The 22,988-nt window shown below is 41.6% G+C and overlaps 1 long non-coding RNA gene across 3 annotated transcripts in view; it reads left to right on the forward strand.

Annotated features, from left to right (window-relative positions):
• Nucleotides 1–22,988, forward strand: part of LOC125924457 (uncharacterized) — a 48,688-nt gene that overhangs the window by 16,880 nt on the left and 8,820 nt on the right. For 2 of the 3 annotated variants that reach the window (XR_007458428.1, XR_007458429.1), the window contains one exon: nt 22,398–22,496. This is a non-coding gene — a long non-coding RNA (uncharacterized LOC125924457). Of the gene's footprint in view, nt 1–1,620; nt 2,161–22,397; nt 22,497–22,988 lie in introns of those variants that run through there. The other variant, XR_007458427.1, reaches the window with a different exon arrangement.

A 22,988-nucleotide genomic window follows, 5' to 3' on the forward strand; every position in this document is an offset into this window, starting at 1 on the left:
AAAACTTTGTTTCATATAATTGTCTATTTTTTCAGTTGTTTTAAGTGGGAAGGCAAAACTAGTCCCTGTTATTCTGTCTTGGCACAGTGGAAGTCCTGCGTGCCCTATGATTTTATTCTGTTTCTCTTTTATCACATGTTTTCTATTCTACCACCCCCATTGCTACATTGTAAAAACAACAATGAAACAGCTTTCCTCTATGAAAACCTGCTCTGTGCCAGGGCCTCTATCACACGCTTGATAAACATCATATCCACCAACCATGGCTATAAGTTGGGCTTATTTTTTTATTTACAAAATATTTCAGACATTTGGAAAAGTTGAAAGTGATGTGAATACTCTCGACACCTAGAAGTGACAATGTTAGCGTTTGTGGCATTTGCTTCAGCAAAAGCAAAGTTTCTTTGTGACCTGTTCCCTAGTGCCGCTCCCACCCTCTCTCACGTGAAGTAGCTATTATGCTGGAGCTGGAATCGGTAAGGTGGGTTTATTACCTCCACTTACTGATGAGAATTCTGAGGCTCAGAGAGATTAAGTAGCACGCAGAGGGCCATTCAGTTTATAACAGGACGGACTAATACTGGAGTTCTGGTCTCTCTGGCCCAAAGCCATGTGCTGCACCACAAGTATACATTCGTCTTCCTGAAGCCCCATCTGAATCATAGAGTTTCCCAATTTTGAATCCTATCCCTGAATTAAATATGTTTCTCATCTTGGCTTTATAGTCCTGACAAGGCGTGACTTGCATGTACGTTAGACACTCCTATTTTCTGTAAACCTCTTCAGATCATACAAAACCATCCTATTCTATGTAAACCTCTTCAGATCATACAAAACCATTTGGTCGCCCCCAGTAGTACAGTGAATTTTCTTGCTGTTGCATCATTGCCTGTATTTTTTCCTCCATCTGGAATGTTCTCCTCTCCCTATTTCCGCAGTTCAAAAACCATGCTGATTCTTCATAGTTTATCTGACAAAAAAAACATTGATTGAGTCATTTATTCATATCCCATATCAATGACTGCACAGAGCAGATGACCAGTGGCTGTTCGAGTCTTTACTCCTTCCCTTCACCCCGGCACTTTGTCACTCAGAACCCTATCGCAAAGCATTTTTCATGTCTTCCCCCAGCATTTCGTCATATTTGATAGTATTTTGTATATGTGCCTTCCCTCTTGTATGTTGTAACTTTATCTCTGTATTACCATGAGTGTCTAGCATAGAGCCTTTGTACATAACAAGGGCCCAATCAATGCTTATTAAATTGAATTACACATTCAAAATCTGGATATCCTGGGAAATATAGGAATTGGTAAATGTAGTAGTATTTGTTTTTAATTTACTTTTACCTTAAAAAAAATACCGAGCATGAGAGTTTTCTTATGCTGGTGTATACACAGAGCCCTTTCTGAATGTCCAGTGCTTGGGCCCACGTGGAGCCTTTTTTGTTCCTCCAACAAACCTCTGAAACACAAAAAGAAATCTCAATTCTGTCCTTGCACCCATAGAAAATGGCATTAACATCTTAAAGCAAGTTGGCTGAAAGACATTTGGATCCAAGCAAGTGATATTCGGCCAAATTTTCACACTGATACGATCTTACGCTGTCTTCTACCGTAGGTGTTTTGTTCTGTGTTGGCCCGAACGATTGCATGTTGTTGTCATCATTGCCATGGAAAGTGCCACTGGAATGAAAGGGGTTGCCATCAATGGGTCTTTTTATGGTTACTGAGCTGCGGAGCGAACCTGTTTGAGCTGGAATAATGGATACGGTGGATTCCCCAGCTAATTCCATGCAAGTTTAGTCCCATTTTATAGTTCCAGTTGCCTTCAACTAAAACAAGATGGTAACTTTGAGATTATCATTACATAAGGCAGAAAATAAATCTTGTGTTAATGCTATCTATAGTGAAAAAAAAAAGTATGCTTTCTGATACAAAGAGAATTTGGTGCTGGAAAGAAATGCTTGGATTTACTTCTATTCTTGTGCCACATAAATTTACTAAGCGAGGCGGATTAACTAAAGATCGAGAAGGGAAAAAAATACCTAAAACCAGAATAAAAATTCCAGGTCGCTTCCCCTTATCCAACTCTGTGTGCATGGACACTGCTGATTTGGGCATGTACCATTTCCTTTTCATTATTCATCCTCCAGAAGCTGGGCAGACTAGCAATGTGTTAAGGCGTGTTGTGAGAAAGTAATGAACTCTCGGCCAAAGGCACCCTCCCCATTGCATGCTCTATCTACTGGGTGTAGCCACACAGGAACACCTTGAGGTCCCTGTTCAAGGAGGAGCCTAGCATCCCCCTCCTGAAAGCATGTCCACCGCCAGTCCAGCCCATGGTGCATCAGTGGCATCCTCGTGATCCCAGTGGGGTTCGGATCAGTGAGCACTGGCTGAGGACCTCCTGTGTGCCAGAACCTACTGTGCCGTGTTCCACGGTGAATACAATATAACGTCTGGTTTAGGAGCCCTCACAACTGAATAGAGCCATAAAGAACTTTAAGATACTCTTGTTAGGAAGTCTCATTATGGGTGGCCCACCCAAAAAGGAAACACATTGTTCAGCCGCCCTGTTCTGAAATGATGCGTCTGGTCTGGTCTGTGTGCTCTGACCATTAGATTGTTAATTTAATTTTTTTTTTTTAACATTTATTTATTTTTGAGACAGAGAGAGACAGAGCATGAACAGGGGAGGGTCAGAGAGAGGGAGACACAGAATCCGAAACAAGCTCCAGGCTCTGAGCTGTCAGCACAGAGCCCGACGCGGGGCTCGAACTCACAGACCGCGAGATCATGACCCGAGCCGAAGTCGGCCGCCCAACTGACTGAGCCACCCAGGCGCCCCTAGATTGTTAATTTTAATTTAGAGTTGGGTCCATGCTGACTTCGGTAAAATTCAACAGTTTTCTACCCAGGACTTAATGAAAAACAATGAAAAGGATCAAATAGCTTGATTGAATCCATACCTTAAAAATAGCTTAGGTATAATACACTACATAGATATTAATAAGTAATTATATGTATGTTGATATACATGTATATACAGTATTAAAGTTTAATAACTGAGCCATAACTAATACACAGAGCTAACTAAAATTTAAGTGTAGTGTGAGCAGTCCTGTTAACAGTGTCACCCAAAGGAATTGCACCATCATGGTGGGGTCTAGCCTTTTCAGCTTATCTCCAGCTTCTAGGTCTGCTTTTTAGTCCTTTTGGTGACCCAGACTGGTCCCATGCTAGGCCATTTGCTTACCTTTTTTATTCTAAGGTTGATACATTATTACAGAGAATTTCATTCTCTTTTTCTGTCAGTGCTCAAGGTTTTAAGTCTTCACTAGGTATCTCACTCTTCCCCAAGCTATTACTGTTCCTAACGTACTATTGCACATATGGGTGCAGTGCTGGACCATAGCATGCTCACTAACCTTTGATGCCTGCTCTGCCCTGCTCTCTGTTACAGCCATGCAGATTCCTTGCCTCTACTGAAATTTAGTGGTGGAAGGGATTCTCTAGAACACCCTGGACCTCAGGAAGGGAAAGAACAGCTTCCAGGCTAAGTGCTTTCTGAAGAGTTTTCTGCATTGTGAAGGAGTTATTGATGCTCTTCTTTCTTCCCAGGGTTTCTGTGAGCAATCAATACATGCACACTTATGTGAGGCCTGCACTACGATAACATGATGAACAAGGGCCCATGGAAGCATGGAGGAGGGAATGATTAATTCTGAAAGGACAGTGATGTTTGAGGATAATGATTAGAAATTTTGGTCTGGTAGAGGACACATGAAAGAGCATTCTAAGCATATGGAACAGCAGGGGAAAATGCATTAATTTATTGAAGTGAGTGGACTGTATATAAAATGTGGGGCCCAGTGTGACTGGCATACCAGGGGTTTGAGATGAGGTGAATCTGGAAAGGGAGCAAGATTTCAGAGATCCTTGAATGTCATGATAAAGATTTTGAGATTTGTCTCTCAAAACAAAACAAAACAAAAACTCTCCTTTGACTTCTGTTTAAGCAGGTTTTGACATAATCTAATTTGCTTTTTCCAAAGGAAATTGCAATGCAGTGGATGGACTGGGGAGGTGAGGGACAGTGGCAGGCAGACCAGTTAGGGTCACTGTAGTAATCCATGTGAGAAGCAAGATAGATCTCAAAGAAAGGTAGCAGAGAGAGTGGGACAGTATGTCATTTCAGTTGTAGATCAAAGAGACTTAAATGAGATGAAGGGATAAAGAAAACGGAATCAAGGGTGAAGTTCAGGTTTCTGAACTGGATAACTGTGTAGGTTGTTGTATCATTAATTCACATTAAAAATACAGGGTGTGGATAGATTTTTGCTTTGGGGGGATATGGAGGAACAGGAAAGGTAGAGATGCCACTCTTGCCTAGAAGAATCCTTAGCTCATGGCTGGCCTTTGGTCATTGCCCTTCTAAAGCAGTATCAAGGGGCAAAGTCATTTCTATGGCCCACATGGGAAATCAAGCATAGTTCAGCCAAAGCAAGCAAGAATACACCTGCATGAGCCATTCTGGTACCAACCCACACCTTAGTACTGGGTCTTTCAGGTCTAAGCTACTTGAGTGATTGACCTTTCCTCTCTCTGCAGGAAGGAGGTACTGGCCCCCAATTCTTCACTCGTTTCTGTATCCATACCCTTTGCCTTGGATCTTTGCAGTGCCTCCTACAAAAGACCTTATGTACTTTCCAGTCTCGTGATGTTGAGTTTGATGAATGAGATATTAGTAGACCTGATACAAGCAAGGACCTGAGATGTGCTTGTGCAGTGGGGCTTTCTTCCTCTTTTGCGTTTTACTTTTCACCAGTAGAAATAGTTTCCCCTGGGTAGATGTCTCCCCTTTACCCAGGTTCTACAACAAATACGCAAGAAGCAGAGCCAATCCAGCATCTGCAACTTGAAGCCAAACCACCTCAGCCCACAGGAAGAAATAGTTACATTGTGCCACTGAGTTTGGGCATGTTTTGTTATGCAGTGAAAACTCACTGATAAAGCCATTAGGTGAAATACTTGGTTATGGATAGTAATCTTCTCAGCTCCCATACTGATGCTTCAGCCAGCTGTGTTGAGTCTGGCACAGCCCCCAGCATATCAAATGCTGGTCTGAACAGCAGCTGCAGTGGTGACAACTGGAGTTAGATCTGTTCACATTGATTATGTGACCTTTCATGGATTTTCAGCCACCATTAAAAAAAAACATCCACTTCTGCTAATGATTGGCATTGTGCTTGTATTTTACAGATTACTGGGAATAAAGCTTCTGCTACCAGGAGTAGACTTTTGCATACCTTACTTACCCCTGAATCAAGAAATTCTTCCTCATTTGAATCTTAGTTTCTTATTCTATTCTAAGTCTTAAATTCGCTAATTTTGGGGGTGGGGGGTCAGGGAGGTGGATCATGGGCTTAGTTTTGTTTTCTGGAGATGTAGAATATCTGATCAGATGCCAACTTTAAATTCTTGAAGAAAAGTATTAAGTAAACTTTTGGCCTTTCTTTCTCTGGGTAAACAACCCAAACTCATTTAACCTTTCCTCAGAGCTTCAATTTGCCAATTATTTGACTGTTTCTCTGCTCTTTTCTGAACCCATCCTACTTTGTTATATCTCTTCTAAGTTATAAAGACCGAGATTGGACATGGTCTTTACATCTGAACTGGTGCTTAGTATAATTCTTTTACTCCTGGGTCTTTAAGACAGTGCCAGCTCAGAAACATCAGGAATTAGCTTTTATTGCATTGTAATAGAGAATATGTGCTCTCTGTGAATTTCCCAGCTGCCCCTGGGGTCCCCCAACTTATACTTTGGTGATGATTTTTAAAAATATTTTATTTTATTATTTTATTTTATTTTAGAGAGAGAAAGAGTAATGGCAGGGGAGAGGGGCAGAGGGAGAGGGAGACAGAGAGAGAGAGAGAGAGAGAGAGAGAGAGAGAGAGAGAGAGAGAATCTCAAGCAGTCTCCTTGCCCAGCATAGAGCCCAAAACGGGGCTCGATCCCATGACCCTGGGATCACAACCTGAGCTGAAATCAAGAGTCAAACACTCAGCTGACTGAGCCACCCAGGTGCCCTTGGCAATGATTTTTGAGATCTCAAAGTCTTAATCTGCATTTGGTCCTGGACATGATCACTCCAGGTTGTTGATGATTGCTCTGTTTTATTTTTTATTTCTTCTGCTGAGACTGATCTGTGTCATCCAGATTTGGGGTTTCCACAGTTAAAAAAAGAGAGACACATTAAATAATTAGAATGAACACACACCATTCTTGTAATACCAGTCAAAGGTAATTTATATTTAGGTAAGTACTAAGTATAAATAATTTACTAAGATACATAAGAATAAATATTAAGCTAGGTACTAAGGAGAAATACTAAGATAGTTAAATACTACCATAATTTTATAGCCTGCCCAAAGGAATACTGCAAACGCAATTTGTCACTTTTGTAAAGGGAGCCCCTCAAAAAATGAGGTGAGGAAAATTAACAGCAGCAATAGTAGTAATAATAACAGCTAACATTTATTGATTACTAATAATGTTCCAGGCACTGTACTGTTTTCACATCTTAGGTTCCACAGAAGAAGGCTCCTAGATAAGGAATTAGTGTGAATGGTTAATTCAGTTGTGTTCCCAGGACAAACCAGGAAGGGGGAGGAGAAAGCAAGACAGGGAAGAAAAAAGAAATCATGCTAGTGTGCAATTTCAGCCAAAATCCTGCTGTGGAGCAAAGTCACTTCCAGTTGAGAGTTACTGGTACAAAGTCCTCGTGATAGTGTGATATTGGTGGCAAAAAGGACAATTAGATCAGTGGTAAAGAGTAAAGAATCCAGGGGTGCCTGGGTGGCTCAGTTAGTTAAGCATCCGACTTCGGCTCAGGTCATGATCTCACCGTTCGTGGGTTTGGGCCCCATGTTGGGTTCTGTGCTGACAGCTCAGAGCCTGGAGCCTGCTTCGGATTCTGTGTCTCCCTCTGTCTGTGCCCCTCCCCCCGCTCATGCTCTGTCTCTCACTCTCTCTCAAAAATAAATAAATATTAAAAAAAATTTTTTTAAAGAATAAAGAATCCAGAAATAGATCTATACACATGTGGCCAATTTATTTTCAACAAAGGTGCAAAGGTGATTCTTTTGAGAATGATGGTCTTTTTAACAAATTATGCTGAAATAATTGGCTGTCAATATAAAAAATAAAAGTAAATGAAAAATAAGCCACATCAGTACATGCTTGACATGACACACAAAAATCACTAAAAATGTATCATGGGCTTAAAAAACTGAAAACTATTAAATTTCTTAAGGAAAACAGGAGAAACTCTTTGGTACCATGGATTGGTCAGGACTTTCTTGGACAAGCACCAAAAGCACATTCCACAGAAGAAAAAATTACTGTACTTCATCGAAATTAAGAACTTCTGCTCTTTGAAAGGCTCTGCGAAAAGAAGGAAAAACCAAGCCACAAACTGAAAAAGAAAATATTCGTAAATCTTTTATCTGGTAAGGGGCTTGCACTCACAAGATATAAAGAACTCTCAACTTTCAATTATAAGAAAGCAAACAACCCAGTAAAAATCAACAAAAGATTTGAAGATATATGAATGGCAAGTAAGTGTTCAGCATCATTAGTCTTCAGGTAAATGCAGATTAAAACCGCAAGGAACTCTCACTTCACACCTACTAGAACGGCTATAAAAAATATACACAGAAATGCAAGTGTTAGTGAGGATGTGGAGAAACTAGTTCTCATGAATTTCTGGGGGCGATGGGACACCCATTTTGAAAACCATTCTGTCATTTCTTGAAAAGTTAAACCTCTATTTACCACATTACCCAGCAATTTCACACTGGGATATCTAAGAAAGAAAGGGGGTGGGAGGGAAAGGAAGGAAGGAAGGAAGGGGAAAGAAAGAGAAAGAAAAAAAGAAAGAAAGAAAGAAGGAAAGAAAGAAAAGAAGAAAACATAATGTCCACACAAAGATTTGCACACGAATATTCATAGCAGCGTTTTTCATGATAGCCAAAGAGTAGAAACAGTCCAATTGTCCACCAGCTGGTGAATGGGTAAAAAAGATGTGTAACAACCATGTAATGGAATGCTTTTTAGCACGTGAAAGCAGCAAACTATGATATATGCTACAACGTGGATAAACTTTAAAAACATTATCTTATGCTAATTGAAAGAAGCCATATGCAAATTGTCACATGATTCCATCTATATAAAATGTAGAAAAAAAAATCTGTAGAGAAAAAAATCTGTTTGGGTCAACTCTGGCTGGGGGTAGGAATAGGGATTAACCACAAACAGGCATGAGAGATTTTTTTTGGTGGGAGGGGAATGATGGAAATACTCTAAAACTGGATTGTGGTAATACTTGCACAACTGTAGATTTTCCAAAAATCGTTGAATTGTACGCTTAAAATCGTTAAGTTTTACGGTATGTAAATTATACCTCAGCGATACACATACCCAAAATTTATATAATACTTTCCCTTTAAATTGTTTCTGATTTTTTCAAAGTAATGTTTTGTTTATTTTCCTTGTGCACTTAACTATGTGACGTAGAATATGTTAACCTCTCCCAGCTTTAATTTTCTGATAGAAAAATGGGCATAATTAATACCATTCGTCCTTCTTAGGTACAATGTGGTCGTTCTGAACATTGTATAAAATCAGGTGTGAAGCACTTAGCTATGGCAATGGCAAACACCAACCTTTAGAAGTTAGCCGTCGTTACTGTCATCAGCAATCATTATAAAACCTTAAATTTATGATTTTTCTCAGAACAGAATCACAGAAGTGAAATCTCAGGGGTCGTTTTTAAAAACACTGCTCTCTAAATCAGAAGTAGGCAAAACACATTCTTGTCTGTGCCCCTTTTTCCTGGGATACTGGAAACTCAGAATAGTTCCTCAGATTCTGATTCTTCTTAGAGTTCCATAATGCTAACCTTCTCAATCTCGCCAACCAGTCCTGTGATTTCTCTCCTAGTTGGGGTAGACTGGTGGCCTTGGATACAAATATTGGACAAAATGACAATGGGTGATAATTATATTCTTCCTCAGAGGTAACACAGTTGCCTTTTCATAGGATCACTAGGGGGCGCCTGGGTGGCTCGGTGGGTTAAGCATAAGGATCACTAGTGTCTCAGTAAGTACAGAGAATTGGGACACGGGGTCTTCAGGATTGTCTACTGATTGGGAGAAAAATGTGGGTAATTGTATGTTCCAATCACAGACCATTTTGCATGTGGTTATGCTGCCCGAATTCCTTAGCACAGTGTCCAAGGCTGTTCATTATTTACCCCTTACTTACTTCTCCAGCCTTGTCTCTTGCTATTACCTCCCCACAATGTAATACTAAAATCAAACTGTAGGTCCTGCCATTCCCCGAACTGTGCTATGCTTTCTCTCCCACAAGGCTTTGTACACAACGTTTCCTTGCCCTGAACCATGTCTAGTTAGCCCTACACCCTTCGTTTGACTAACTTCTACTTGTAATCCTGGCTCCATCTTAAATGCTACGTCTTCTTGGAAGTGTTCCTGTCCCCAAGTCTGAGTGTGGTGCTCCACCTTTAAGCTCCGGTGGCACCCTGTCATTACCCTCACTGGATTTAAATCGCCTGTTTACTTGCCTTCTTCCTGATCGCACCATGTGGCAGCCAGGGGGTTGCGTCACTTTGATCTCCCTTCAAGAAAGAACTTGCTATTTAACTGCAAGGAGTGCAGTTAGCTGACGGCCTCCAGCTGTTAATGCCATAGAGATCTACCTCCCTTTCAAGTTGAGGCCTTGGTCTTTGGGGGCAGCCCCAGCCAGTGAGCGGAAGAGTGGTGCTGGGGCTAATGCAGGACTTCTAGTGGGAAATCTTTGGGTTGGCAGAGACTTCATCAGCTCTGCATTGTGGTCTGAGGCTTGTTCTGCCTCAGCCTGTGCTCAGAGACATTGACTGTATGAGTCTCTCTGAACTTTCTTCATCCCATTCATGGGGCAGAAAAACCCTGAATTTGAGTCTTGTCTTCTGTTCTCTTTACTCTCCATACAGCAAGCCCAGGTTTTTCACTGGCCAGAGAGGATTTGCCTGAGCCTACCTCTCTTTCCTTTCTCAGATGTCTTACCTGCTTTTGGGGAGAAAGGGTTCCCTCACCCTTTCACTTCCGTGGATCATTCTCTAATAACCCTCTTGCATTCCTAAATTTGTCACTGCATCCGCTCTCTGGTTAACCCAATTAACACAGACTGCAACTCTTTGAAGGTAAGGGCTATATTCTTATTCAAATTGTATCTTCAGCTCCCAGAACAACACACATTAGGATCTCAATAAACAACCATGTTAATGACTGAATGAACGAATGAATGAATGAATGAATGCTCAAGACATTGTTCAACACTAAATAATGTCTTGATCCTGTACAGTTCACAGATGTTGGTCAAAATTCAAGATATTCGGATTTGAAGACTTAGATTCATACATGAAATGCATTTCAGGAATGACATAATTGTGCATTTTCAAGTGGGTATTTTCCAGTGGTTGGATTTAGGCCAAGTATGTAATTTACCCTTTAGGATAATCCCATGGGCTAATGTAGTTGAGTATGAGTCATAATAGATATTTGTACTTAAAATTACACAATAGCTACAAAATTGTTATTTACTATCAAAATAGCAAATTTTGAATATTACTGCTTATGCCTGGAAATCTCATCTAAATATTGCTTTATAGAATAAAATCCAAAGGCATTAAAATCTTTCAGAATCCAGGCCCTGTTTATTTGGTACTTGTCACACTACCATCTGTATAAAGAGAGTAGCTAGCTGGATCCCCCAGGAGACTGTGAACTCCTTGAGGGCAAGCATTCCATGTACTTCTCTGTACACCAATCCTCCCACCCTAACCTAACCCCCAGCATCTGCCAGGGCTGCTTGTACTGGATAGCAATGGATTTCAAATACAAGCTTCATCACTTACTAATTGTGACCTTCAACTTAGAAAACCCATCCTTGTTTCTCCCACCTTTGCCCCTCTGATAAGAACTAGTAGTGAGATATGGAGATTTCCTCTCCTCTCCTTTCTCTGTCTTTGCTCCCACTCTCCGTCCCCCCGCCACCCCCAACATTCCTTCTTCCCCACCTTCCTCCTTGCTCACCCCTCCCTCTTATGTTTTTTTCCCCTCCCTCCCTTTCTCCCTTCTTCCTTCCTTCCCTCCTTACTTTTAATCCCCATGCATTTATTAAATATCTACTATGTCCCAGGTACTATTGCTAGGTGCTTTGGAAGCAGCAGTGAATAAAGCAGACAAGACTTATGTCCTTCTGGATGCTTACATTAAGGGTGGAGGCTATTAAAAGTAATTATCCAAATAATGAATATGTGCAATAAAGTTATAAGTGAAGGGGTGTGATGGGCAAAAAAATGCCCCCTCTCACAAGAGATCCATGTAAATTCCTAGATCCTGTGAATATGACCATATTTAGAAAAAGGGATTTTTGCAAATGTGATTGAGTTAAAGATCTTGAGATGAAGAGATAACACTGGGTTACCTGGGTAAGCCTTAAATGGGCCCTGCTGACATTTTGATTTTGGATTTCTGGCCTCCAGAACTGTGAACAAACACACTGCTATTGTTTTAAGCCAGTAAGTTGGTCACAAGTTGTTATGGCAGCCACAGGAAACAAACACAAGGGGTTATATAAACAAGCTGCTGTAACCTAGGCTGGGGACCCAGGAAAAGACTGTACATAGACCTTGTCCTCCTCAGGTCTTCCCACCTTCTGTTTTCCATAACACTTGAGAATATTGTCTCACTTTCTGGAATCTACATTCTTTCCTCTCTATTTGGAACACTCCCACCTTTCCCTTGCTCAGAAAGTTGGAGATTAATAAAATTGGAGACTAATTCTTTTTTTTTTTTTAATTTTAGAGGAGTGGGGGGCGCACAGAGAGAGAGACAGAGAATTTTAAGTAGGCTCCACACTTAGCATGGAGCCCAACATCAGGCTCGATCCCCCAACACCGGGATCATGACCTGAGCTGTAATAAGTCACTCAACTGACTGAGCCACTGAGTCACCCCTGGAGATTAATTCTTGTAAGTTTGACTTGATCCCCCTTTGCTGTAGATTCTCTGAGGTCTATACTCCACATTTCTAAAAAGTTACCACTGATAATTACTATTTATCAGCCTGGGTATGTATAACACAGATAGAAGGGAATTGCTACGGTGCACTTTGCCAGCAGGTGCCATTCCCTAACTCAGTCACCATGATGTGGTGTAAAAGGCACAGGTAAGCGTCATGAGTTCCACATTTTAATTCAGCTTCTTTTTTTTTTTTATTTTTTTATTTAAAAAAATTTGTTTAAATGTTTATTTCTGAGACACAGAGAGACAGAGAATGAGTGGGGAAGGGGCAGAGAGAGAGGGAGACACAGAATCCGAAGCAAGCTCTAGGTTCTGAGCTGTCAGCACAGAGCCCAACGTGGGGCTTGGACTCACAAACCGTGAGATCGTGACCTGAGCTGAAGTCGGTCGCTCAACCGACTGAGCCACCCAGGCGCACCTTTAATTCAGCTTCTGATCCCAATTGATTATATGATCTATGGTGAGTCATTTAGGTTATTTATGCTTCAGTTTCCTCATGTGTGAAATGGAGGGTTTCAGACAGGTTTAACCCTAAAGTTTTCTTCTGGCTTTAAAAATAATCATAATGCCATAGTCAAATCTTTTTACAATTGTGAAAAAATTATGTAAATTGACTTGGGGATCCTATAACATTAATACTATAAATAAGAAGTCTGCAAAACACATTATCTAAAAGGAAGAGGACTTGAACTCATAGGTACTGTGCATCTGTTGGTTTCACCCAGCCCCAATGATTCCCAGTATCAGATGTACAGGTAATCACAGGTCCTTGACTATGCCCCCAAAACGCACAACTCAAAGTCCACCTTAGGGAATTCACTGGGTTTTTTTTCCCCAGCGTCATGAATTTCCTGGTGTAGTATCTATTGGTAAGCTAAAACAAGTAGTAGGAGCTGAGTTATTCAACCAGAAGAAGTTCCATATCAAACTTCTTAAAGCAGATTGGAAATAAACAGGTCCTAGTCCATGCCTGCTATGGATTATTCATCATTCTAACAAATCTCTGTGTCTGTGCTCTAGGCAAACCAAGTCTAAACATGCCTCCTGTTCCCTCACTCTCCTCTCTCTATGCACCCCCACAAAGTATATGACACAGGATAATATTAGTCACTTGTATATATCAATAGATGTTCCTCAATCAGCCCACTTTTGCCTGACACTGCAGGGACCAGAAATGTACAAGACATGTATGGTCCATACAATCAAAGAGCTTACTTGTACAAAGGTAGCCAAGCATTCATGCCACCATTGTGTTCTAAGGGCCAATGTAAGAGTGCTTGAATTTGTTGTAGAAGCAGAAAGCAGGAAACAAATACTCTGGTCTGTTAACACTGGAATTTAGCCCATAGATCTGAGCTGCCCAACTTACCATTGTGTCTCCAGTGCCTAACACAGTTTGCCCAATAAAGTTAGCACTCAAAAGATATGAATTGAATAGATAAATGTACAGTCAGAAGTGGGTAGGGATGGTCAGGGCAAGGTTCCAGAATGAGAGAGACTTGATTTAGGGTTTGAAGCATTGAAAGATATTAGATGATATAAGGCAAGAGGGAACTTATAGAAGAATATAAGGGAAGTTGCAGAAGTAGACTCTACACAGAGATAAAAGTAGGATTTGGATGTAGAGTTCATGCTGAGATGGATTCTTAAAAGGTTAATATCATTTCAGTTCATGACTTATACATTGTCGAGTAGCAGAGTCTGCATCTAACATTTGTTAATTTTGGCAGTGGCAACAAGAGGTTCAAAGACCCAGGAGAGATGCATGGTCTTTCTTTGGGGCTGACTTGCAAAACTTTCCTAATTAAGTGCCAGTGTTTTTATGTGTCTCTGCAGTCTCCAGATATGTAGTGAAAATATTTAGTTAAGGCTACAAGATTTGTGTGGCTACCCACTGCTAAGCCTAAGAAGGTCTTGTTTCATGGTACAGTGAGCTGAGGTTGTTATCCTAGAACATAGACCGTTGAGAACTGTCCCAACAAGAGGCTCTTTTCCGAAATTTGCCAGAAACGGTCATAATGGATGACCAGGACCATGTTCAGGACCATGACTCTTCCTAGCCCTCCTTTATTCTTCTCCTTAGATGTGGTTGTCTAGATTTGAATGCCCAGATATTGTCTTTCTTCTTTGCTCACCTCCTAGCAATTTTCATGGAGTCAGGTGGAATCACAAAGATAAATTAAGTATGATGATATTCCATTTAACATCCATATGGCTTCTGTTACTCACTGAATTGGAGCTAACATTCTTACTCTTTATGCCAAAACTACTAGAGTTCTTTCCTGTCTCATTCGTGTCCTCTTAACCTACATCTCAGCTTCTGTGCTTGTATTTTTGCATCATGGAAAGTTAAACATCAGACTGTTTGTTGGAAAGCAGCTTGTTGCATAGGCTCTCTGCTGCCTAGACTTCATTTTCCACTATGGTAATGGGAATAATAATACCTAACTTGTCATCCTCATAGGGTTATGAAGAAGAATCTAGTAAGATCATGCACATGACAGCCTTTGCAAAATGTAAGACATGTAAGATGTAAGGATGTTTTCATTTTTGAGTCTTCTCTAAGCATATGGCAGTCTCAATTTACTAAGTATTTCTGTTCTATTATACAAATAGCTACAGAAATCCCAAGGCTTTCCTAAGCCTGAGTCAGGAAAATATTGTCAACCTCTTAAAATTTCTATAGCTTCATATCTTTTATGCCAGTCTCTTGTCCCCTGTGACCAACACTCTGGAGAACTCAATACATGTCTGCTGAATTAATGTATGAATGGTTCAGCATCTATCAGTCAGGATAGTCTAGGTCATGCTGCCGTAACATAAAAACCCTGAAATCTCAGGTAGCCCAACAAAACTCATGTAAAATCTGATGCAGATCGGTGAGGCAAGGGGAGGCATCCAGTGACTCAGAGGTCCAGTGTTCTGTATTTTGAGTCAAGACATGGTTTCTAAGGTTCCTGCAGGGAAGGAAGAGAAAGGTGGAGAAAGCTCAGAGCTTTTAACTACCCTTTCCTAGAGGTGACACATGTCATTTCCACTCATAGCCTGTTGGCCAGAACTAATAATCATACAGACCAACTGAACTGCAAAAGAGGCTACAGAATGTCAGGGAACAAATGCTGAGTGCTGACTTCTCCGTGGTACAGTGCCCTCCATCTCAGTGAGGCATTTTCTGCTACACCCTCGATCCTGTTCCAGGCACAGGGAAACAGCAATATGTAAGACAGAGAGACTCCCGGATTTCGTGGAGGGTATGCTGAGGTGGGAGTGTGAAAGCATTTTGGCTGTGCTCGAGTGTTCTACTGTGTGCTAGCTATTCTTCCACTCCACTTGTTTATTCTTCTACCTCAATTGTGCCACTTTCTAGAGTGTCCACGTTTTTAAAAGGCTAGGACTTGCTACCCTTCTGCTAGATCTGTGCTCCTCCCTGGGAAGTGGGACTTGCTTCTCTTACTTTATCTCATGTCTTCTTGTCAGAAGGTTCAGAAGCCCCTGTGGTTTCAGTGGGGAGGAGGGGAAAGGGAAGGAAGGCTGGGAGGCAGCGACTTCCAGCTGGGCATGTTTGAGTTGGCACAGTCTCTGTAAGCAGCCTTGACTCCAGAGCTGCTGGAAAATGTGCTTATCACCCTAGGGGGTTGAGCAGGAAGGGGAAGGTCCCAGCTCATAGAGTCTGAATGAGAGCTAATGGTAAAGGGGTCTCGGCCTTCTGGTGGATAAGCAGGAGGAAGACGTGGGGGTCCGGCTTCAGGGGATGAGCAAGCTGTGATAGTGTCTTCTCTACCCTAGCCAGACAGAATGGAAGCTATTGTTAGTTTCCATTGGATGAATGGGAGAAGCATGCACTTATGTTTCCTTCTCTGCCAGTTTCTTGTGACAGTCCTTTCCTTCTGTCATTGGACTTCCCTTCAGCTTGAAGGAAATATTTTTTTTTAATTTATTATTTGCCAAAACCCTGACACCAGTCTTTGAGCTGACTTCACCCAACATGACTTATTCCTCTAATGCAAACCAGTGTTTCTTGCTTCTCTGCACTGTACTTGATACTTACACCACATATCGTTAGCATCCATTTTCACACCTCTGTCTCCAGTTTTCCTCATACCTTACAGCCCAGAAAGCTGAAAACTTCATTCCCCAGTCTGTCCTTGCTGTTAGGTCCAGATGCAATTTAGGGTTTACCAATGAGTTGGACTCTCATGAGATTGGTCAGTGGAAAGGAGGAGGACCATTCATCTTCAGTGTTGGTGTTGACTGATTCACAGTCTCATCAAATGGGAGCATTGGCGGTGACCAGGAAGGCTGGTCTAGGAACCGCATTTGGGGCTGTGGAGCACTGGTAATGGTGAAAGTGGTTTTCCTTTAGCTTCCTGAAATGGGGTGGTAACTGCAGGAGAAGCCTGGAAGCCTAGTGGTGGCCTCTGTTTTCAGTCCCTGCCATCCTTCCCACAATTTTGTAACCACTTATTTCCCTATTTTAAATCCTCTTCTGCTTGAAATACCTAGAGTAGTTTCTATTTCCTTCACTTATTTCCTAACCCATGCGGTGCTTTTATGCACTCACTTGGATATCCACTGACTACAGCCACTCACTAACAGGTGATCAGAACACATACTCTAAGCCTCATTCTCTTATCACTACTCCATGCCACCTCCGTCCTTATTTTTTACATTCCAAATCAAGTTTTCCTCCATCGCTCTGTCCCTGATTCCTGCATTACAAGCAGATGTCCTTCCCATACCTCTTCTTGTTGGCTCATTCTGCCTAATATTGATACCTACATTTCCCCTCTAAACTTACCTCCATAGGAAGAGAAGAAAGAAGTTAGCTTTTATGGTCAAGAGAAGTGCTTTCTATACGTGTGCAACCACTGCTCATGTGCATTCTTAATATTTGTTGGCTGACACTGTTAACCTATAGAGTATAAGAACACGGCAAAGAAGGAAAACCTCTGTTCCTAAATTTAAGTTGATACTTCTCCCAATCTCATAAGTCAAGAACACTATAGGGCAATTATAAGACTATAGGGATGTACATTCTGGTGGAAGAAAAACCACCAAAGAAGAAATGGTGGAGGAAAAAGAGTCAGGAGGAAACCAGTAGGAATTTACCCATACAGCAAAGCCCTGGGTTTTCTTCCTTGCTGACAGATCACCCCTTTGCTTTATTTTTCATGTCTCTAAAGCTCTCTTGCTGTTGTTCCACAGCAGATATCAAAGTGGCCCCTTCCACCAATTCACACACCTGCAGCTAGGCTAGGGGAGCCAGACCTGGGGGTAAAGAGATCAGCTGTGCACACCACCAGCTTTCCTCAAAGGGAAACTTGGAAGTAGTTCTCAAAGGTTAAAGGAAATTTGCCAATCTGGAAGCTGCTGGAAAAATCCAACATAACACTTAATTTCTTTCCCGTCTAAAGGGAGAGATTGAAACGATGGAGAAGCTATAGAGCTCATTGGATGGAGAACACCAGGGAAATCAGAACTCAGTAGGGAACAACTGGATTTGCAACTGGAAAAGCTTCTCTAGGTGGTAAAGTTAGGTCTTCTCCTTAAATTCCACCTTCTGGTTTTCCCACCAGATCCGTGCGCAAGGGTTGGCCCTGGTTCTAGCTTTTCGGTTCATGAGAACTGGTGCCAGGATTGACAAAGAACCCAGCTTCGGTCTGAAAGGAGCAGGCAGGTGAACAAAGTGTGAGTGGGGGTGGAGTGGCTGAAGGAAAGCGAGGGGGGTGTTGTGTGGGAGGAGGGAGGGAAGAGAGAGGGAGGGTCTCAGGGAGCCCAGGGAGGAAGAAGGCAGACATAAAGAACATTTCTGCAATGGACAGATCTCGTCCAAGCCTCTTCAAGTCCTGACCTGATAAACTCTTCTATTTCTTACATTTCTCATTTGTACTGACAAAGGTTTTTAGGACGGTTTGTAGTTTTTCCCGTGCCTACTTGGTTTCACAATTAGATGCCACCTCCTCCAGTCTCTGCGTGATCTCTGGACCAGCAGCAGCCCCTTGGAACTTGTTAGAAAGGCAGGGGGTCGGAACCCCACTTTGGCTGTGCTAAATCAGAACCTGCATTTTAACAAGATTGCCGTACGATTCGTTTGTACATTACAGACTGCGGCTGTGCCCTGCAACTCCAGAAACAAATGAGGAAAAGAGAGTGTCAATGAGTGAGTGAGTTTGCTCTGAGGAGGCTGGTGTAAAGGAGTATGAACTTTACACGTATGTAAAAGTGCCATACGCTCTATTTTGTGAGAGACTAACGGCGGTAGGCAGTAGATAGGCTGGCAGTCGGCCATCACAAACCAGGAAAACCTGGTGAGACCCTAAACCAGTGGGTCTGAAAAATGCAGTATGCATCAGAATCACGCGGAGAGCTTGTTAAAACAGACTGCTAGTGGGGCGCCTGGATGGCGCAGTCGGTTGAGCGTCCGACTTCAGCCAGGTCACGATCTCGCGGTCTGTGAGTTCGAGCCCCGCGTCAGGCTCTGCGCTGATGGCTCGGAGCCTGGAGCCTGTTTCCGATTCTGTGTCTCCCTCTCTCTCTGCCCCTCCCCAGTTCATGCTCTGTCTCTCTCTGTCCTAAAAATAAAAAAAAAAAAAAAAAACAAAAAAAAAAACAAAACAAAACAAAAAAAAAACAGACTGCTAGTTCCTGCCTCTTCCAGACTTTCTGATTCAATAGTTCCAGGGTGGCCCTGAGAATCTGAATGTCTAGTCAGTTCCTAGGTGATGCTGTTGGTGCTGATCCAGGGATGACACTTTGAGAACAACTGCCCTAAGCCATAAAGATATTCAGATAAAAGAACCTCCCTTCTACAGCTGATTTGGGATAATTATGGTCTCAAATCCCCTATTGAATTTGCCATTGGAGACCAGACCACTTTACAATGACTTCCAGAAAGAGGCCCTCGTGGGAAAGCCCTGATACATTTCGACCAGCTGTGTTGGGTTGAGAGCTAATTAGGAGGGAAGCTAGCTAGAATGGTCTTGCTTTCCCAGCCGTGTCATGCAGCAAACCAGGAGACAGTGGGTTGGTAAAGAAAATTACACAGATGAGACCCGGAAGCTGCCATTTCATTGGAAAAGGTTTTGCCTTTTCATTACAAGAGAAAGCTAACATTTCCCATCCTTCCTTCCACCAAAAGTAGGCAAGCATAAAGCCAAAGTCAGTTTCTTACAATTTAGTAACCTCAGTACCAACCAATTATATTCTGGGACATGAGAAACAGCTGTTGTAACATTAGAGCCTGAATAGTTCCATCTCAGCTATTTAAAGGGATAAAAGAGCCAATATTTTCATTCCCTTGTGATATTATCAAGACATGATAAACAACCAAGACTATAGTATTAATTACATTAATTTGGAGAGGAGAGAGACCACTTTAATTGCTCCAAGCTGGAGAATAATTTTTTATGGGCAGACAATCATTCCATAAATTCACATTAGAAAGGGTACTTTGTCTCTTTCTATCAGCAGCAAAACTTCTGGAGGCAAAAAACAGCTACAACCCCCATTTAAGATGGATTTCAATAGAAAAAAAATTCTCACTGTTGCCATGTATTTTTATTGAACTCTGACATGTTGAACTATCTGGTAGAAACAAACATAGGGAAGGCATTTGTCTTGAAATAATTCATAATCTGAAACAGGAAGTAGGATTAACACAGCTAGATTTAAATACCTTCTCGTACATAGAATGGACATAGATGTGCCACCCTGTCAGGGTTTACAAGACCAAATGAATGATGGGCATCAAAGTGCTTTGTAAGCTGTAACCCCTTATAAGAACAGAAAAGGAAAGAGATCTCGTGTATTGTGTGCCTTATACATGAGGCACCGAGCCAGGTGCTTGACTTGTATAATCATATTTTCACACTCATAAGAAATCTTAGAAAAATAAAAACATAAAAAAGAGAATGTAATAAATAGGTAACGAAAATGCCAATTTTTGTCAGTGTGGAAATTATTCAGATAACTCGTATGGCTCAGGTTAATTAATGGGATACGTGCTAGGGGTATCCTCTCTCACCCCCAAATACACACTATCTGTTGATCAATAAGTGGTCACATTCTGAAGTCACCCGAGCATGTGCTATAGTTTTGGTAATGAAAATGTACCAAAGTCAATCTATCTGCTGAAATTCCTCGGATTAAAACCCACATTTGGCTTCCGTAGTTGCAAGGGAAGGGGAGGATTTAAGATGGCTCCAGGAAGTAGCTCCTCAGAGGTGTTGAATGCAGCAGGCATTACTGTGGCTTTGGACTAGCCATTTGTAACTTCACGCCCAGGGGACTCTGTCCAGGTTTCTAGAAGTATTGTTCTAGAGACTCTCAATAAGCACTGCTAACAGCGTTGTCCTTTGCCAGGTTCCCCTGCCTGTGCTTCCAGAGGTGCCATGAACAGTCATAAGGAATAGGTCTTCCAGTCCTCTGAATGCTCTGGAAACTTACTTGAGGATAAGAGCAATTCGACACTCCTCTAGTAATACTCACACAAAAGAAGGGCTTGGAAGCAATTGAGAGAACATGCTAAGATCGTGCATTCCTCAGTTGCTGGACCGAGGGACATGCTGTAAAGGGGAGCGCTTACTGGAGTATAAAAAACTGAATATTGCGAAGTTCTGCACCATCCAATTCCTTTTTATGTAGAAATATTTTCATAACTTAAATGTCCAATAGGGGATTGCCTGAGCAAAATGTGGAGCAACTCTCTGAACACAAAAAATCATGCAGCGAAACTGTATATCAATATGAAATAATGTGTGAAATGCATCGTAAGAGAGGCTTTCAGTTGCAAAGCAGCATTGTTCAATATTGTCTCACCTTTAGTCAAAAATGTATAAACGTGAATGGAAAGATGTTTGAAGTGCATATATATATAATCACTTGATAATGGAATTACAGGTTATTTTTATCCTTTCTTTGCTTATCTACGTTTTCTGAATTTTCTACAAGAACATGACTGGTAAAAATAAAATGTTTCTGAACAAGTGTTATTTTTCTTAGCATCAGGATAATAATACATAACATTTATCGGAAGCTTACTACTGGACACAGTGCTTTACCCTTGTTAGGTCGTTTTCTCCTCACAATGGCATTATGAAGTCATTCTTTCGTGAGAAGTGTTCCCTAGCAAAGCAAATGAATCAACGTTAATTGTAGAATCACATTTCTTTCTACTATTCCTCAGTCATCTGGAAATTCGACTCTTCCTAACTTCCACCTATAGCCTCCATTTTGAAAACAGGCAATAAAATTAGGAAGAAGATTTGTGGAGGAGATTACTGGTATAGAAAAGGTGACGACTATGGATCTTGATACAGCTATATGCTTAGGCCTGTCACAGAGTCCAGGTTATCTTAGCAAAATAGCTTTTCCTAAGTGAAGGCAAAGGGAAAATACACAGATAATACTAAAATTGCTTTCAAAGAAACACCTCGGGGCGCCTGGGTGGCTCAGTTGGTTAAGCGGTTAAGCGTCTGACTCTTGTTTTTGGCTCAGGTCATAATCTCACAGTGTTGAGATCAAGCTCCACATGGGGCTCCACTGTGAACACACTTAAGATTCTCTCTCTCCCTCTCTGTCTTCCCCTTCCTCCCCTCTTAAAAAAATAAATAAGGAATACCTTTACTGTAGTTTCAGTATACAAATGGGATGGAATAGGGTATACTCAAAAAGCTAAACACCTTGTAGCCCTGAAAAACAACTAGACCCCAAACTAGTAGATCTCCCAAGAGACCTCAAGCATGTCCATACCCAAATGATCCCCCCAAAATACCACTTATTCTCATTTTTTGATGCCCCAGGGAAATGGCGGTATGAACCAAATTTCTTTTGGGTTTGTTGTTAACCCACTTTTAAAACCTTAATTTCCGTAAACACATAAATAACTGCAGAAGACACTATCTGTGGCCTATCCATTATCCATTTTTCTTCTCTGCTAACACAATCAAAATTTTGTTTCGGTATTGAGCAGTAACATGCTAGGGAAAGCAGGCTCGGCTCTGCTGGACTATTCTCAGTCTAAGTCACTGTGCTGCTTAAGTTGTGTCAACTTGACTGGGCCATGGCGTGCCCAGATATTTGGCTCAACTGGGAGTGTCTGTAAATGAAATTAACATTTGAACCAGTTGGCTTAGTAGAACAGATTGGTCTTCCCACTGTGGGTGAGCCTCATCCAGTCGATTGGAGGCCTGACTAGAACAGGCAGAGTAAAAGAAAATTCTCTGTGACTGTCTTCTCTTGTCTTCAGAATCAAACTTGGTCTGTGACTAGAATGTACACCATCGTCTCTCCTGAGTCTCCAGCTTGCCGACTGCAGATCTTGGGACTTGCCAGCCTTGATAATCACGTAAGCCAATTCCTTATAACAGATCTCTTTGTAAGCAAAAATATAACATGTATATATAAATATAAATACACGTATATCTTCTATGGGTTCTGTTTCTCTGCAGAGCCCAGATGCATACGGACAACCATGGTTATTGTATTCTCTTTTGCTGGTGATTGGTAACCATGTAACTTGTTTCTGGTCGATGAGATGTAAGGGGAATGTTGGGGTGGGGTGGGATGTTCTGGGACAAGTTTCCTCTTTAATAAGAAAGAGAGTGACACAGCCAGAGCTGCTGTGGTTCCCCTTGCTTCCAGCTTTTGGTTGGGGTTATGTGAAGACAGAATGCCTGGAACTGGGGTAGACATATTGTATCATTGTTGCAGATCTCACTGACACGTTAAAAATGGCAAAATGCCAGGGGTGAGGGTACCTGGCTGGCTCAGTCAGTGAAACATGTGACTTTTGATCTTGAGGTTGTGAGTTTAAGCCCCGTGTGGAGTGTAGAGTTTA

Source organism: Panthera uncia, chromosome F2 (genome assembly GCF_023721935.1).
Source record: "Panthera uncia isolate 11264 chromosome F2, Puncia_PCG_1.0, whole genome shotgun sequence".
Taxonomy (NCBI): Eukaryota; Metazoa; Chordata; class Mammalia; order Carnivora; family Felidae; genus Panthera; species Panthera uncia.